The sequence below is a fragment of the Lactuca saligna genome, chromosome 2, assembly GCF_052625555.1.
Source record: "Lactuca saligna cultivar CGN05327 chromosome 2, ASM5262555v1, whole genome shotgun sequence".
NCBI classification, from domain to species: Eukaryota; Viridiplantae; Streptophyta; class Magnoliopsida; order Asterales; family Asteraceae; genus Lactuca; species Lactuca saligna.
The window spans coordinates 162,561,793-162,580,670 of NC_136418.1; positions in this window are offsets into that span (position 1 = coordinate 162,561,793).

Here is an 18,878-nt window from a genome sequence, read left to right on the forward strand (position 1 = left end):
CGCGTCCTTAGCAGACATCCCATCATGATGTCATTCCATACCACCGTCACAGACACAATGTTCGACCATCATACTCCAAATCATCCATTCTCACTACAACTTCCACTTCCGCGAATCGACACTTTCCTCAGCAAATGAGGGTCCGCCACTTCCTCCCATACAACAGCACAAAGGGTGGCATACCAATGCACTAATGATGGCTGTTGAAATAGGATAACTCAACCAAGGATAAATACGTGCCGCAACACCCTCCGAAATCTAATACATATGCCCGAAGCATGTCTTTGAGCGTCTGAATCGTTCACTCCCTCTGAGGTGTCCTCAGACATCATCATGATAAGCTCTAGCTCATCTCATATCCCTCTTCGAGACAGAGCACCAAGTCAGCCTTTGACTCCACAGCTGAGCCTCCAAAGGTCACCCATATCATGGTCCAAATACCCCACTAACTTCCTGCCCGTGACCACTATCCCGGCCCCGTGACACGCAAGTCACGAAATTCTCTTTTCCTTATGCAAGAAAGTACAATCCAACCAAGGATCGTCTCCACTCTGATCTCTGGTTTCTGCTGCGCATATCCCTTGCCATCTCACCACATTCCCCGATAGAGACGGGGACCCCAGTCTCACCCCCGGTCCAACATCCAGGCTCCAAAAACTCAATACTAGGGCTACTCAAGCCCAAAACTCTTCCACATCATACACTGATCAGAGAACATTCCATCATCACACTCTCTTGCCATCTAGTGAGCACTACGGCTCCCCGCGGTATCACAACACCCTCTGACTAGTGAGTACTACGGCTCCCCGCAGTATCACAACACCCTCTGACTAGTGAGTACTACGGCTCCCCGCAGTATCACAACACCCTCTGACTAGTGAGTACTACGGCTCCCCGCAGTATCACAACACCCTCTGACTAGTGAGTACTACGGCTCTCCGCAGTATCACAACACCCTCTGACTAGTGAGTACTACGGCTCCCCGCAGTATCACAACACCCTCTGACTAGTGAGTACTACGACTCTCCGCAGTATCACAACACCCTCTGACTAGTGAGTACTACGGCTCCCCGCAGTATCACAACACCCTCTGACTCCACTAGCTCGTGCTCCACAGACTATCATAGGCGGCTACCCATACTCGTCTCGAATATTCATCACAGACTCTGGAGGCAATCGTCATAACAGATGCCCACCCTTGCGAAGATCCACTCTCCCAAGTAATCTCCCTGGATGCCCATACTCGAAGGGCTCTCAATAGATCCATAGATACCTGATGTACCACAAGTCGTCTCAACTCAAGATTCACGAATAACTTCGAAATAAAGATATCAATACCCGGATACCTCGGAACACCCCCACCGATCATCACAAGATCCTGCCACAACCACAGGTTTCCTGCCCCAAGCACCATATAGATGCAATATTACATTGCCTCTGAACCCCATAACTAGATCTTCATTTTTCCCAAGCTGCAACTTCGGTGTATTCAATTTCCCAACTGCAATACGAAGAAACGCTAACGCTACGAAATACGCTCCGAAACCCTTTTTCCCGCCACTCAAAACCCAAACAAGGATACGCATACCGACCCGGGAGTTGGCTGCCCAATCATTCTTTATCTACTTGCCCCAACACTGACCAATACCGGATTCCTGACTAATAAACACCTGTCGTGGAGACATTCATCCTTCTCAAACAAGTACTTCCCGCATTAACTCACTCCGACCCCTTTCCTCGATCACCGACATCTCTGGTCTCATGATTTCTTACCGCATATCTCTATACTCCACTTATAACTGCTCCTGATAAATCTCTGCTTTCTTACATACAGCACCCGGTTCTCCCCCACTTAGGGTTCGAACCGTCACCAAATAGCACACAACTATTCCATAACTATATTCTCCAGCAAAATCGCACCTGCCCTCGGAAAGTGCTACACAACGCCCGATAATCCCCCTTACGAAAATGAATCGACCTCATATACTCTGAACCTCTGATGAACTCCTCAAGAACTTCTCGTCACGTCTGCCTCTAGTCGTTTCAAATCTCATACCAATCTAGTACCAACAACTCAACTGCTCAATAACATCCCTGGCTCATAGACTGAACCATAAAATCACCGTACCCCTCACCTCAACTCATCAACCAACGCTCCAACACCGGGATCACCCCAAGAACAAGGACCCACTCCCATATTCAACACCCCATGGATAGAAAACTCTCTGCACCGCTAAACTCGACTGAACTCCCCACTGATACCACTACCATACATCCGACTATAATCAATTAGGTGTAGCACGGCCCTCGACTATCTCAGTCCAAGCTGACTATCTGCTCATGATAAATCACTGCCTCGCGGCACACATGTTACCTAATACTCTGGGGGGGGGGGGTAAATCATCATCAATGACGACCTGCAGGGTTTACCCCCTAAACCCAAAACCAAAACATCATGTTTCTCATATTCTCACACTTACATAATCAGTACCTCCCCGATCATAGGAGGTGACATCTCCTTTATCGACTGATCGCTCAACTCAGATCGAAATTCTCCCTTCCACTGACTCCTTACTAGAATACTCTGAGGGACTCTCGATCTCCCTCTCAAGGGATGCCTCTTCGAACTTACTCGTGACCGAATAACCGGAGAACCACAAACATCATTCACTACGAACCATGGTACTCCTCCCACGACATCTCTTCTCAATATGCCCCGGTGTATGGTACCCTAACCATGACATCACTCCCCAATCCACTCCGATGTATGGTACCCGGACCATAACATCACTCCTCAATCTGCTCTGATGTATGGTACCCGAACCATAACATCACTCCTCAATCTGCCCTGATGTATGGTACCCGAACCATAACATCACTCCTCGATCCGCCCTGATGTATGGTACCCGAACCATAATCATCACTCCTCGATCCGACCTGATGTATGGTACCCGAACCATAACATCACTCCTCGATCCGCTCTGATGTATGGTACGCAAACCATGACATCGCTCCTCAATCTGCTCTGATGTATGGTACCCGAACCATAACATCACTCCTCAATCTGCCCTGATGTATGGTGCCCGAACCATAACATCACTCCTTGATCCGCTCCGATGTATGGTACGCAAACCATAACATCGCTCCTCAATCTGCTCTGATGTATGGTACCTGAACCATAACATCACTCCTTAATCTGCCCTGATGTATGGTGCCCGAACCATAACATCACTCCTTGATCCGCTCCGATGTATGGTACGCAAACCATAACATCGCTCCTCAATCTGCTCTGATGTATGGTACCTGAACCATAACATCACTCCTCAATCTGCCCTGATGTATGGTACCCGAACCATAACATCACTCCTCGATCTGCTCCGATGTATGGTACTCAAACCATAACATCACTCCTCAATCTGCTCTTTAGAACCTTCAGAATACTCCCTGTATCAAGTATGGGTCCTCTGCTTTCAGTAGTACGGGCCCATACTACCTGCCACATCTACCCATACTTTCCACACGGACCATCCCAGAGCTTCTAAATAGCTGCTCGACCTGCTCTTTCACCAATCCCATCGCGCGTGCTCGCTCCCCAGCGAAATTCTCTATTCTACAAGCGCACTCATCTGGATAGGTTTATTCCCTAGGCTCTTCCATCGTCCTCCCACTTCTTTGCTATCAGCTGCTGAAGAGCTCCTAATGATGCCAGCCATCTACCTCCTGAATATCGTCATATTCACTTGGTAGCTGACTCCCATCATCGAGAGTTCCACAAAGCACAAAGCAAGCAGCATTCGAGCATCGAAGGATACATAGGATTCCCTCTCTGTGATAACTCCACCTTCTCAGCTCATCCTCGAAAGTACCACCGAACTCTGTAACTCTACCCCTCATGGGTTCTAACTGGATACTCTCACTCATCACATACTTAAAACATAACACATATAACAACGAGTCCTAGGCTAAGGCATCACAAATCAGTCCACTCTAGTCCTAACATATGAAATACCTAGCCTGTCTCTAGCATGCAATAATATCTCATAAAGTGCATCATACATATCTCATAACACAAAAATAAGGGTATTTTGGGAAATCACCGTTCGGGCTCTGGCTGATTGTACACACTGCTCCTTCTTGCTTTCTCTTTGAACTCTTATTCACTTTTAGAAAACTATTTCTTTAAAAACTTTTCTTACTTCCTCATTTTGAGTCCAGATTTACCCGAAGGCGCATCCGAATCCCTCAAACCAAGGCTCTGATACCAAACTTGTAACACCGTAAATTTCAAGACAAAATTTTCATTTAAAATAATCATTTTATTCTTAGAAACACTTGTTTAAAATCTCATTCATAGTCGATTTACAAAACATGACTCCATTTTCACTTGCATAGAAAACCAGGATCCTCCAAAATATGACTCTTTCTCTGGTGTGTACAATCAAGCCGATGCCGTCCCGTGATACTGAAAGAAACCTGAAAAAAAACATCACACAAAACACTGTAAGCACGAAGCTTAGTGAGTTCCCCAAAATACCACACATAACACATATTAGCACTCGAGGCTATAAATTTATGGGTCCGTGCACCCAAACTCTGTGAACCCTCAGGCTCTAACTCTGGGAACCTTCCGGTTCCAACTCTATAAACATGCACAACATAAATCACATAGAAATAATGCAGTACAACACATCACGTACATATAGCATACAAATACTCTGAACACATAACTCTGGTTACCTACTCAAGGTAAAGTATAGTGAGAAAACTCACCTGGTAAGCAGAAAGCAGATATCCCCACACTTGAATCTCGAACTCGCCACCGCCTAACACGTAAGGCAAATACTCTCATGAATATAACTCTCGAGACTAGAATAAATCCTCTCATAACACCCTCTTATGGGTAAAAGACTATTTTACCTTTCTCTTGGCCCAAAGGCCACATCGCTGACCAAACCCTAAAAGTCAACGGCCAATCCTTAGTCGAAATCAAAGTCCTCAGTCTAAGTCAACCCCTGACTGACCCTACTCGCCGAGTCAACCCTGTGACTCGTCGAGTTCCCATAATTAGAACTTCACTCAATCTGCGACCTAACTCGCCGAGTCACCCCGAGACTCGCCGAGTCCAACAACTCTGAGTCCACTCGCACACGACTCACCGAGTCATCCCTCGACTCACCGATTCTCGACTCAACCAGAGAATATTTGGGACTCTTCGACAAGACTCGCCGAGTCCAAATGGACTCGTCGAGTCCAAGGCTATCTTCAACCTACTCGCCGAGTTGTTCTTCCAACTCGTCGAGTTCCAGGCCATCTTCAAGCAACTCGTCGAGTCGCCCCATGTGACTCGTCGAGTACCACCGGTCTGAATCCATACAGAAGCGTCTCAGGCCATGCAATTGATCCAAAACATAGATCTAGTCTCCTACCACTCATCCATCACGTAAAGTGGCAAACTTTACGTGAATCCAAAGAGATCTAAGCCGTTTGCACATTGGGGCTAGGGTTTGGGACATGTAAGCTTCACTAAACACTCTAACACAGGGACTTTCATGCTCTCTGGTTCTTCTCCCTTCCAGATCTGAGGTAGCAACCTCAGATCTAACCTCTAGACTTCCCATTTCATCCATAGATAATTTCTCACAAACCCCAAAATGAAGAAACAACATAACAACAGGTCAATAACGAGATATTACCTCTAAGTGATGCCCCAAATGCAATGAAATTCGAATCCAAGCAAAGCCCCTTGCTCCAAGCCTTCAATCCTCCCAAAATTTCTTCAATCATTACTTCTCCAAGCTCCAATCCACTCAACAATGGTGCTTCTCCGTGATTTAGGGTTTTCTGGGGCTCAAGGGGTGATAAAGAGGCTGGGAGGAAGACATAATGATCATTATATAAGGCTCAACCCCAAGAATTAGGGTTTTCTCCACTCAGCGCCTACTCGCCGAGTCCAATACTCTGACTCACCGAGTCGGCCACTTAACATGCGACCAAGTCGCGACTCTACTCGCCGAGTCCACACATGGACTCGCCGAGTCGCTCTTTCCCAATTTACCCCTTTAGCCCTTCAAATCTACTCTTGATATTTCAGGATGTTACACTTCACCATCAAAAAATTTAATTAGCAAAAATATAGGTTTTGTAATAGCCAAAATATTCTCAACATCTTCCCAAAACTTTTCATCTTTAATCGTATAAGTGATTTTTGTCCCACATATTTTAGTATTTTCGTCCCCATATTTGATCCATTCTCGCCAATAGTTGAGGACGATAGTTGTGACATGTGCCTCCCTATAATATAATAACCTTCTCAAGAGTACACAATGTGATGCAAAACGTGTCTTTGCAACCTTCAATAACTCCAATTTTGAGTTTTCGCTAAAAAAATGCTAAGGAATAGGTGTGGTTAAGAAAATACTTGACAACGGCCTTGACTTTCTTATATGTTGAGTTTAGCCAATAAAATTCTAACGTAAAATCTTTAAAAATCATATTTAAGTTATGCACACAACAAGGGGACAAAAAAATATGTTTGTATACCTTCTCGATTTCTCGCCCGACCGCTTTGGAATTAGCCATGTTGTCCGTTACAACTTGTAGCAGATTGCTTGGTCCAATGCTATCGATGGCTCCAAGAAGAAACTTAGAAATAGCAACCCCTGTTTTTTCCAACCTGAAATAGTCTCATGTGTATATAAACATAACACCACTCAATGTAACCGCAAGAACATTGATAAGTGGACTACGTTTAACATTAGACCATCCATCCGAAGGGATATCGACTCCTTGTTTGTACCACATGTCTTTAATTTGTGTGAGCTCATTCTCAACATCTCTAACACATTTATCAAGTAATATGGTTCTCACCTTTTGAAACGATGGAGGTTTGTATCCATCAAGTGCATTTTTGATGACGCTAACCATTTCCAAAAATTGTGGGTTCCGTAACACATTTAAGGGAATTCCATTGGCACACAATTCACGAATGATATTCAAGTCCACCACATTTCTCTTTAACAAGCCAAAATATTCTTCAATGTGTTTTTGGAGAGGACCGAGTTCTTCAAAAAGTTTGATACACCACCCCCCCCCCTCCCCCACAAAAAAAAAAAAAAAACTACACAAAAATGCACATGAATTCTAGTGTAAGAGCTTGTGAACATCCCTTTACAATGATTGAAAATCCACTATTTAGAACCTCCTGAATTCTTGCTATTTCTTGCACCAAGGATTTTTACTTCATCTAGGAGTGGCTTAGTGGCATCTTTCTCTTTAGTTGGTGTTGGTTTTTCTGTTTGACTTGCACTTGCACCTGTTGCTAATGTTTGTTGTACCTAATCATCAACATCAATGAAACCTTGTTGTATCTCACTAATTACAATCTCACTATCATCTCCTGCTTCAGTGTTGCTATTCTTGCCAAAGGCCATCTCAATTGAAGATAAAAACAAAAATTGAAGAAGAAGAATACAAGTGTGGAATAAAAATTGATGAACAGAAAGAGATGATGAAATTCGATATGCTCTAGTATGTATTTATACACAATTACATGTTTATTGTGATACTAGAATTGGGAAAACTGGTACAAAAATCGAATTCAACCTTTTCCAAGAGTAACAGTCGACTTTTTCCAAGAGTCGTAAAATTCCCACCAAGCAGGAAATCGCCATCTGGTATGTAGCTCAAATTGGAATTGCATGTGAACAAAAGAAGTTTGGACCATCCAATTGAAATCATTTGGGATGATTTAGATTTGCGATTGTGACGAATTGAAAAATGATTTTATAATCGACCTAGATGCGATCTGGTTCGACTCTGTACCAGGATTCGATACAGGGTGAACAATTCGAAATTCGTAGCTCTTTCGGCGAATTAGGTATACCTTTGGTCTATGTTTATTTCTTATAAAATAACTAAACAAATGAAATATTAGGTGTAACTCTATTACTTAGACTTTCAACAATGTATAGTTTAATGTGAGAGACGAATGATGTGACATACACAAGTTAAATCATTGTAATGAAGTCTATCATTAGGAAATGTGATATTTGTGTTTATTGGATATGAAGATCAATGGTCATTGAACTCTTCGATGTAAAGAATAAAATATTTTTAATTCTTAAATATATACTTATCGAATTTTATAGAATTCAATGCAACGTAGTTGTTTACATTTTAGACACATTTCCAACGGTTTCATTCTAGCCATTTGAGTTTATCAATTTAAGTTGAAATAAAAAAAATAACTTATATACTGGTGAAGATCGAAAATTTGAGAATTATCATAGACTAATTAAATAGGTTAGGAACTACATGTGAGTGGTCGATGTATAAACATGATGTTAGATAAAATTAGTGATCAAAGAATCTTTAACCTAGTGGTAAGGAGTGATACACTAAAACGAGAAGTTATGAGTTCGAATATTTTAGAAGATATTGATAATATTTAGAAGTATGTTAAATAGTTTGTATTTAAAAAAAGAAAAAGAAAAAAAGAGAAAGAAAGAAAGATAAACTCAGGGGCACATTCACAGATCCGCATTCAAGTGAACGAAGAGTAGTCAACATTTTGATGATTAGGCTAGTGGACCTTTGTTATTTCAATTTTCATTTTGATGATTAGGTTATACGTTATGATTATTATTTTTTTTTTTTAACCATTTTATGTAATTTCAACGTCCGTTTGCTTTCATTCTTCATACTTTATCTTCTTTTTCACATCATGATATACTCATTTTTAATAAAAATAATAATTGTTGATTTTAAAACAACTTACTAAATAAAAGTAAAATTAAATATAAGATTAAACATAATTAAAAGTCAACATAATATGGTAATCTAAAAAGTCAACTTTTTTTTTTTCCTCTCCAAATCATGGATTATCCATATAATATTTGTCTGCTCATTCAATCTGTCATGTAATTTATTGTGTATTGTATTCTTGACAAAGTAGTCAAGGATGATACCATCATATGCAACTTCTGGCCTTTGTATAAAACAACTATTTTTGTTTTTGGACACAACTTTCATCTTTTATGTTGTTGCTTCTATGATTGTTGTGATAAAAATTGTCTTGGCATTGTTTTCATCTTCGTCAGCCAATATATTGTTGTTTCTATGATTGTTGTGATAAAAATTGTTTTGACATTGTTTGTTGAGGATGAAGATGATCCATCTTTCAATTCTCACAATTTTGTTAACAAACTATTAGAATTAGAAAGTGAAATAGTTGTGTAAAATTCTAGACATTAAAAGCTTATTTATAAGAAATAGAAAGAAAAGGAAATAAAAGTAGACTACGACAATTTGATCACTACATGGTCACTTGTTAGCAAATTTGTCTCAGGCAAAACAATTGGAAAATGGAAAGAGAAATTGGGATTTTTTTTTTTTTTTTTTTTGCAAAATCATGATTTTTTTAAAAAGCCTTCTAAACACCAAAGGATCTGGGCCTCCTCGTCCCAACCACAAAGGGGCTAGGGTTGTACTTCATTGGATTCTCGTTTGACGAGCTCAGATATTGTAACGATCCAAAAATCTCCTTGTTAACCATGTTACTCTTCTGTTATATATTATATAGGATTAAGTTTATATACTTATTATATAATAACATGATCAAAAAGAGATTAATTACGATTTAAAAGATAGTTAATATTTAAATTATTATCTAGGATTTAATTAGTAATTCAAAATGATTAAAGGATGGTTATTATATATATATTTTTTATTTAAATCCAATTAAACTATTGTGATTGTAAAAGAAAAAGAGGAAATCATATTTATTACGGTTAGGGTCATTATTAAAAGAAGTATCCAAGATAAGGGTATCTAATTGTAAATTACATCTAAATTGGTGAATTGAATTTTCTACGTAACTCACGATTGTATATTAGTTTTAAATAACCCTACGGAGGTTAAGGAAACTGCCGCAACCTATCTGTTCTTCTTCGTTTCCGTTACCATATCGATTCGCGTACTTTCCCTACACCTTAAATACACCGATCAAACACCCTCACTGGGGCTGCCATATTTGCATCGACCAGAGAAAAAGGAAATAGGGAGAAAAGCAAGTGTGAATAACGAGATAGTAAAACGAGAGTGAGACTAGAGAAAAGGGAAGTTCGAGAGTGTGGTTATCTTGTGGACGTGATCAGGTCCTTCGAGAGTCGAAGAAGAAAAGCAAAACATATTTGGCCTTGTTCTTACTGTTGTGCGATCAACATCTGGTATGCATATAATAACTCGAGATTGAAAGGTCCGAAATTGTTATTGCCAATTTTGCTACCAAAATTCGAATCAAAGCCTATGTCACTATGTGTTGTGAGATGATTCATCCCCCCTGATGCACTCGATCCCAGTAGCCCTATATGTTGGTGTTTTAACCCTTGTTAGTTTTTGAATGTTTTTGAATTACTATCCCCACCTCGTTGCTAATGTTTCTTTTGTAATACCCTTGCTGCCCGATCTCTTTTTCCATTGGCCTTGAATCATACCATACATAAAGTGGTCATCGTGGGTTTAAAAGGTCAAATTCTTTGTAACCTTATATTCGATATGATATTGAGTGATTCTTATACCGGTTTAAACCCTAATACAACTTCACCTACTATTTGGAAATTATAGTACAGTTATATTGGCCGCTTTTAGAATAAAATATGGAGTTACAATTAAAATCGTGGGTAACAAGCTATATGATTTATATGTATAAAATGCCCAGTAAAGTGGAGGGTGTTTTAACAAATAATGATGAATCATGCTGAACAATTCCTAAGTTAAAGTGGTAATATATTTGGGCTTAATATCGTTACGACATTATTAATAAGACTAGATAATGAGGTTGGTTCATGGACGTATTATTTTGGTTACAATGATTAATAGGACATTGGTGTGGTTCAAAGTTCTTGAAAGATGTTATTAAACTGTATATTGTAAATTGTAGTAAAATTATAAAGGAGATTAAGAAGACGAAAACGTTATTAACTGGCTATCGTGTTTTATTATAAGTTTTTCTATTAGTTAATATTAGTTAAATAAACTAATAAAATGAACACATGATTATAATTGCGTGTATTATGTTTAGGTCGTCGACGAGTTAACGAGATTATGAGGGGACGGCTAGAGCAAACCCTATAAAAAAAACTAAGGTGAGTCAATAGACTTTTCATAAACCTTGTACATAGTCGAAAACTATTTTCTGGAAACGGCTCGATTAGTCAAATTAGAATATTATTAATTGTGGATTATGCCTATATGTGTAGTATGAGATATGTCATTGTTTTGCATTCTGTGACATTTGCATGCTTAGTAAATTTGATTAATTGCAACTATGATATGCTATATGAAATGTTTGATATTTGACTATGACCTTGTTGATGTTATGAATCTTGATTATGATAATACGAATATTGCATGCTTGTACTTGATTTACGATCGATTATGCGGGGTTATGCATAGAGGGCAACGGTAGAACCTAGCACTTAGCTTGAAACCCTACCCGTATACATTCAAGCCTGGTTGGTTGAAAAATACCTTCTAGGAAAAGACCTTAAGCCATTTACGAGTTGCTCGGTCTTTCTAGATGCCCGTGCGACACATGGTATGTGTACACTTCGGTGTTTGCAGACTGAAGTGATGTTGGCCATTCAAACGAGGCTTGTACAAACATCACGTAGGTGTTGGGAGGTGGCGGATGAATGTTACCGCTTGTACCAACACCAGAACAACACTGCGATGTACTTATACATTGCATAGTCGGATTAGTGAAAGTGAAGTCTTGGGGTCGGTGTGACGGGTGGGAGTCGCAAACCACCTAAAGCATTTGGCTGGCTAGACACACAAGTAGCGAACGAGTTTTCCTTTGGGGTTAGGTATTACTACAAGACTACCTACGCCTATACGATTATGATACAATTGATGTCACACAAATGAATGATACGAAATTGAATAGTTGAATTTTATGTGAAAGATGATTGATTATTGATTGATACGTGAATTTTGTTTATATGATTATAATTTGAATGATTGACTCGTTAGGGGATGATATGTTTTCACTTTGATTGTGTGCAAACTCCTATTGGCTCACGAAGCATTTGCTGATACTTATTTCTTTGTTTTGTGCCTTTATGATTGGTACAGGTAGCTTAGGGGTTTGGCTTGGTGCTTTGTGCCTTTTGTAAAGCCCGCAGATCCGGGCTAGTCAATATAGAGGCAATAGGGGTCGAAAATGACTTTTCGACAAAAGATTATTTAGAATAAATAATCTTAACCAATTTGTAGAATATGTCACAAGGTTTCTGTACATATAAAGAACGCCAAAATCCGAGTTATAACGAAGAAGTTATGGCCCGTCGAAGTTTCGTGACGGAACCGGCACGGCACCTGGAAGCGTAAATAGTGAATTTATGATGGAGGACTTTTTAGCCTTAGTGATCTAAATGAAATTCGTAGAATATGTTAAACTAAGAGCGTCGATAAAAAGAACGCCCAAATCTGAATTTGTATGAGGAAGTTATGATTTTTCTAAGATTCGGCTTAGCAGTGTACAGCCCGAAACTCGAATTTTAGTTCGAGCAGTTTTTGGCTTATGCGACCTAAATGGGAATTGAAGATCTCATTAATAGGAACTCAACGGTAAAAGACAGACGAAAACGGAGTCCGTATGAAGGAGTTATGAATTCTTCGCGGTCATTTAACAGTCTAAACGCCTCCTACTGTTAAATTTGAGATTGGTCAAGAATTAGCCAATGGAGTCTAAACGAAAGTTGTAGATCTTGATTTTACCTACGCGTTGAAAAAAAGAACGTTGAAAATGAAGCTCGTATGCGAAAGTTATGATTGATTTTTCTAAGTTTGAAGGCTGATGTGACGTGGCACCACCAGAATTGGACACGTGGCACCACCAGAAGGTTGCCACATGCACCAATCAGACTCGGCGAGTCCATCAGATTTTTGCACTATAAATAGAGGTGTCGGGTTCCATTCATTCTCACACCTTCAAACCCTTCTTTCTCTCTCTAAACTCTTTCTCTCTAAGCCTCCCTAACCCCCCAAAGCCTAGGGTAACTCCCTAGCACAAGGCGGAAGCCCCAGAGCGCCCAACGGCTTCAAGAAAAGAGCCTTTCGGCTCGGTAGACGCTGCTCCAGCGAAGCCCGATTTTGCGAAAAACCCGCTGTAAGTGAGCTACTCCTACGCTAGTTTTAATATAGCTTCTAATTAATTATAGTAACATTATTAGGTAGACTATTAATTTGTCGCGGATATCGGTAGACTAAACCCTAGTGGTATTGATACTAGGTTTTATCGAAGGAAATTGTTTTGAGAGTATCGAACTGCTGTCCGAATGTTGAGTTACCACCTATCAGGTGAGTGCATAGTCCCTTTCATCTTACACATAGATATGAAGTATTTTAATATAAATTACGTGCTATGTGTGCATATTGTCTGAATACTTGCTGTCTATGCTGAGTGAAAGATTTTATACATGTTTTAAATGATTTAAACTATATATGTATTTTATATCTACGAAAATGTTGGGGTAAAACACGGGTAGATATAATAGATGAAATATGAGTTAGATGATGAGTTGAGAGGTGATATAGACTATGAGGTGTGGGTGAGAGGTGTACGATGTGAGAAGCCTTTTTTCCAAATGATGTCCCTATCATTCAGCAGAGTATGGATGACAACCACGGACTATCCTAGATAGTCCAGTGGAACACTAGCAGACTCACAACCTGTAGGTGTTGTGAATGATGTGTTCACCCGGTGTACTCTAAACCTTGGTGATCATGCAGACTTGATACCTAGACCCTGGCGATCATGCAGACTTGGTGCCAAAACCTTGGCGACTATGCAGACTTAGTGCCTATTGTATAAATTCTGGCGACTATGCAAACTTAGTGCCTAAACCCCGGTGATGATGGACTTCGTGCCGATTCCTTAGGATGATCCTTAGGAATGTATGAACGAGGAATAGTTGATTCTTAGGGTAGATCCTTAAGAATAAAGTAGATAATAGGGATGGATAATTGGGTTGATTGTTTGATTGTTTGAAAATAATAATTATATTATTGTGGGTTGAAAACCCTATGTACTCACCAGGTTTCCCAACCTGACCCACTCAATTTATTTATATCACAGGTGTTGATATGAAGTCACATTACACTGAGAGATTTAAAGAGATGTAGATCACTAGTTTAAATAAATGTAAGTTCTGTTTATACTTATGTTTTTGTATTAACGATGACATCCCAAATGTTTTAAAATGAACAAAATACGTTTGGCTAATGAACCGAGACCCAGATTATCAACCAAAATCCTACTTTGGGTATTGTCTCATGCACAGACTCCTCTCCATTCAAATTGGTCGCTAAAGTGAGATTCATTGTGGCAATATAACTACTTCAATCCTTAAGCATTTTGGCGGACAGATTCCTACCAGCACAACACCATCCGAAAAGCATAATTTCTTTACATTCTTGTACTTTAGCACATGAAAATGTTTGAGTTACATACTGATGGTTTCACATGGAACCTTGACGTTGACAACAATAAAAACCCTTATCTGCTCGTCACAACCAATGATAAAAATCTTGAAAAATCCTTTGGTTTTAAACCCTCAAACTAGACGACATGCACAACTTCTCTACCATTTGAACATCTGGTTTTCTATGTAAGAATCTGCATATCGGTTTTTGGCGGCGTCAGGTTAAAGAATATGTAGATTTTCGGCTTTAGAGTACAAATTGGTGATGTCTGATCGTTTCTGGAATAATTTTTGGGCGAAGATGAAGGTGGTAGAAAAAAAATCTAGGTGAAGGTGGTGGACAGTGGTGACAGTCGTTGGTGATGGTGAGAACCAGTAGGGGGTCGTGGATGGTAGTGAAAAATATCGATTGTTCTTGAGTATATGTGTGTGTGTGTTTTCTTAAAGTATGTATGTTCATAAGTGTGTGTTTTGAAGAACAAAACCCACATAATCTGATTTGTATATGTGTTCATGAAGATGTGTATGATTTTTACTATGTGTGTTTGTGTTCATGGAAATGTTATCGGGTGTTCATGAAAGACAAACCTAGAGAGAGAGGTGCTCTTCTTTTACTTTTACCTAACTAAAAACATTAACTTAAATATATAAAAAAACTAAAAACATAAATATAATGATATAATAATCTTTTCAACATGACAGGACCGTATCACTAAAAAGATCCAAAATAGACTCAAGCGCACCACATATTTTTGACACCAGCAAACTTTTTTGGACATAATCCACATATTTTTGACAACCATGAGGACTTTTTTGCAATTTTATCTTAATTTATTAATCTATCTTAAATTCATTTCGCATGTGCAGTAATTTGATATGCCAAAACAAATGTATTACGGAGGAAAACACAAACATATAACCGTTTATTAATTTTAATAATGTTTTAGGGGTTCGAGTTCCATGTTCAAAATTAGAAAAAATCCATTCTTTTTAAATTGGTTAAAACCAATTTTCCAACACTTTAATTTTGCACAAATAAAAAATATAGCTTCCGGCTACACGCTAGTTTTGCAAATACGCTCGATGTCTTCAAAGTGGAGGTACTCTGTCCTTGTTACAAGCAATAGTGCAAATATCAAACTTCTTCATTGTAACGTCAATAAATTAGTCAATTGATTTATCATACCATATCGTCAAGCTTTCAGATATTCAAATGCCACCATCATTTGTAAAATCACCATCAACACTTGGGCGTAGGTCCCCGGCACCATCTAGATAGACAAGATGTTACACAAGAAAGGACACAATAATTCTCAATTATATAAGATCGTACCAACACCCAAAAAGTAAATTACATTTCACGTGACAAAATATGTGTGCACTTTTAAAGCTCCAAACTCCATCATCTCCATATCATCAACTACATTCACTTATTTTTTTCATCAATGGCTTCAGAAGGAAAATATAATCATGAAACAAGTATCCCTTCAAGTTTATGGACACGGGATCAGTGGTTCATAACCATAACAGCCATGGTGTTAAGTTTGATCATGGGATACTTGGTTTATGATGCTGTCATGTCCACAGCAGCTGAAATGCTGCAAAGTCTGCTAATGATTTCACCTCTGATCTTGGTCATTGTGGTTCACTGGCTCTCGGCTCCTAACCGGTTTAGCATCCCCATGCCAGGTTCCGAGCCAAATGCCATCCATCGAGCCGGTGGCTCACCATGGGGTATAACATTGATTCTTGCTCTACTGTTTTTCCTTATATCCCACCAGCCTTCCCTTCGTGGTTTTCTTTTTTAGCTGTCTTTAGCTAGCTTTTATGATTATGTAATATGTATGAACTAGTTTAGACGATTAGGCAGCTATGTCCATTTGTTATTGCTATCGTGCACTTGTTAGTTAATTTTGTTCCTCAACGATCGGCTATATGTGAGCTTAGGTTAGTTAATTGTCTCTATTGATTTTAGATTTTTAGTAGTCTACAAGTATTTTGAAAAATTATGTATTGTTCTGATGTAAATAATTCATTCCTCGTTCAAGATTTATGCAACTATATATTATTGGATAATTATATCAGTTGTATTGTATGCACACTTACATGTAACATGATACATACGATGACAATGATTGAAATTTATTCGATTTGTTGAAAAATAAGTTTCCAAACATAACTATCAAAACCAAAAGGTGGGAAAATGGATAAATTGGAATAAAAATATGTCAAAACCTATCATTTTTGTTATATGAGGCCGGTTGATCTACAAATACATTTAAAATAACTAATTTCTGAAATATCTTTAAAAGAAAAATATCAACATAACTTATAATTTTTTTGCAAGTTTTTTTTTATATGAATGCATTTTAAGATTTTTTTTTTGTCCAGTACTGACTGTTTCATTATAGCCGTTTTATGCTTCTCATTTTAAGATATTATAGATCAAAATAAAATAAATTGACTCAATTTACTTGAGCCGAAATTCCTCAATTATATGAAACCTTACCATTGAGAATTAGGGTCATAAACGAACAATATCAATAATTTGTTAATGTTTGTTTGTTTAAGTTTAACCGAACAAACAACCACGTACACATAAACGAACAAATTTTCTATAGCTACACCCGTTGGTTTGACAATTGAGGCGGAGGATCACATATTCACATGTTTACTTGTCAATTGACAATTGAGATTTGGTCTCAAATTGCTTGTTGGTGGAATGTCAAGTGTATGTCGGGGCTCTCTAGCTACGTCGTATTTATTGAGTGGAACAATAATATGAAAATATTTTCTTTGCAAAAGAAATGTCTTGATGCACTCTCGTTAACGACGTATTGTGCGATTTGGAAGTTTGACAATGAAATGATATTTGGAACGGTTAAAGAAAACCACGACTCTATCTGATTATATACTATCACAATTTTTAATTTTCTTTTTGATTTTATAATAAGAATAATAATGTTAAAAGTTAATTAAGTTGGTTGGTTGCAAAACCTCTTTATTTATATAATCTCCATGGGATTGCTTTGTTTTGCGTAGCCCTTTGCTTGGCTTTTTATTAAATTTTTGTGGTTAAAAAGTGAACGGGATTTCTATTGAACATATTATTTTGCTCATATTCGTTCATTTATATTCGTTAAGATGTTTAACAAACTTAAGCGAACGAATATAAAATATTATAAACAAACGAACAAGGATACGTGAATTTAACTGAGCGACCATAAATGATTAAACTTAAACAAACTTATATAGACATAAAAGAACATAAACATCCAAACCAAGAACAATATGTAAACAAAAATCCAATTATATCAATGCAAATCCTACAACACAAAACATTCAAAACTCCATAAATATTTCAAAAATAAAGTATCGTAAATGAACATAAATACACACACACAGTCGGACTTCGGTCCATAAATATATGTTTATGTGTTATGATGTATGTATTCCGGACTTCGGTGCGATGCCGGGCGGGGCCCGATGTCGGACTTCGGTGCGATGCTGGATGGGGCCCGATGTCGGACTTGTTCGATGCCGGGCGGGGCCCGATGCAGTAGGTAAGGCCAATATATGCTATTATGTGTTTATTGTATGGTATGTGGTAGTTTAGGGGAGCTCACTAAGCTTTGTGCTTACAGTTTTCAGTTTTAGTTTTAAGTACTGCTGCTAGCAAAGTGAAGGACTCGGGATGATCGCAACAGTCTTCTAGCCGTGGGATATGTCACTCTGATATTTGATACGATATTTTGATGCTTTGACAAGTTGTGATGTTATTTTTGAGATACATGGTTTATGATGTTTATATGTTGATGATATTCATGGTTTTAATAATGATTTGAAAACAAAATTTTTGGACCGTATTTTTGGGATGTTACAAGTTGGTATCAGAGCCTTGGTTCGAGCGATTCGGCACACTTTCAGGTGTGTTTGAACTCAAACTAAGGAATTGGTATAGAAATTTTTAAAAGAAAAACCATGTTTATAAAAGGATTTTGAGAAAAGAAAAGAGTTTTAGAAAAAAGCAAAAAGAAATTTGAAAAAAAAGGTGTGGTGCATGCAATCAGTCGAGCTCAAGTAAGTACTCCCAAATTACCCATACAAGTTTATCTTCTGATATGATTATCAACTTTATGAGAACTGCATGCTAGATTAGGTCTAAGGATTTAGGGAAGATACCTTATGTGCCTGTTATATGTGTATTAGCTTTGAGAACTCCATGTTAGTACAGATTAGTCAGTATGATGGTCAGAGTAGAATATGCTTGATTATGTGTACTCAATGCTCGAATGTTTCTTTCTTTGTCTTTTAGGAGTTCCAGTTGTCTTTTATTAACTAGTAAACGAATATGTTAAGTTACATATTGTGAGGACTAAATAATTTCAGAAG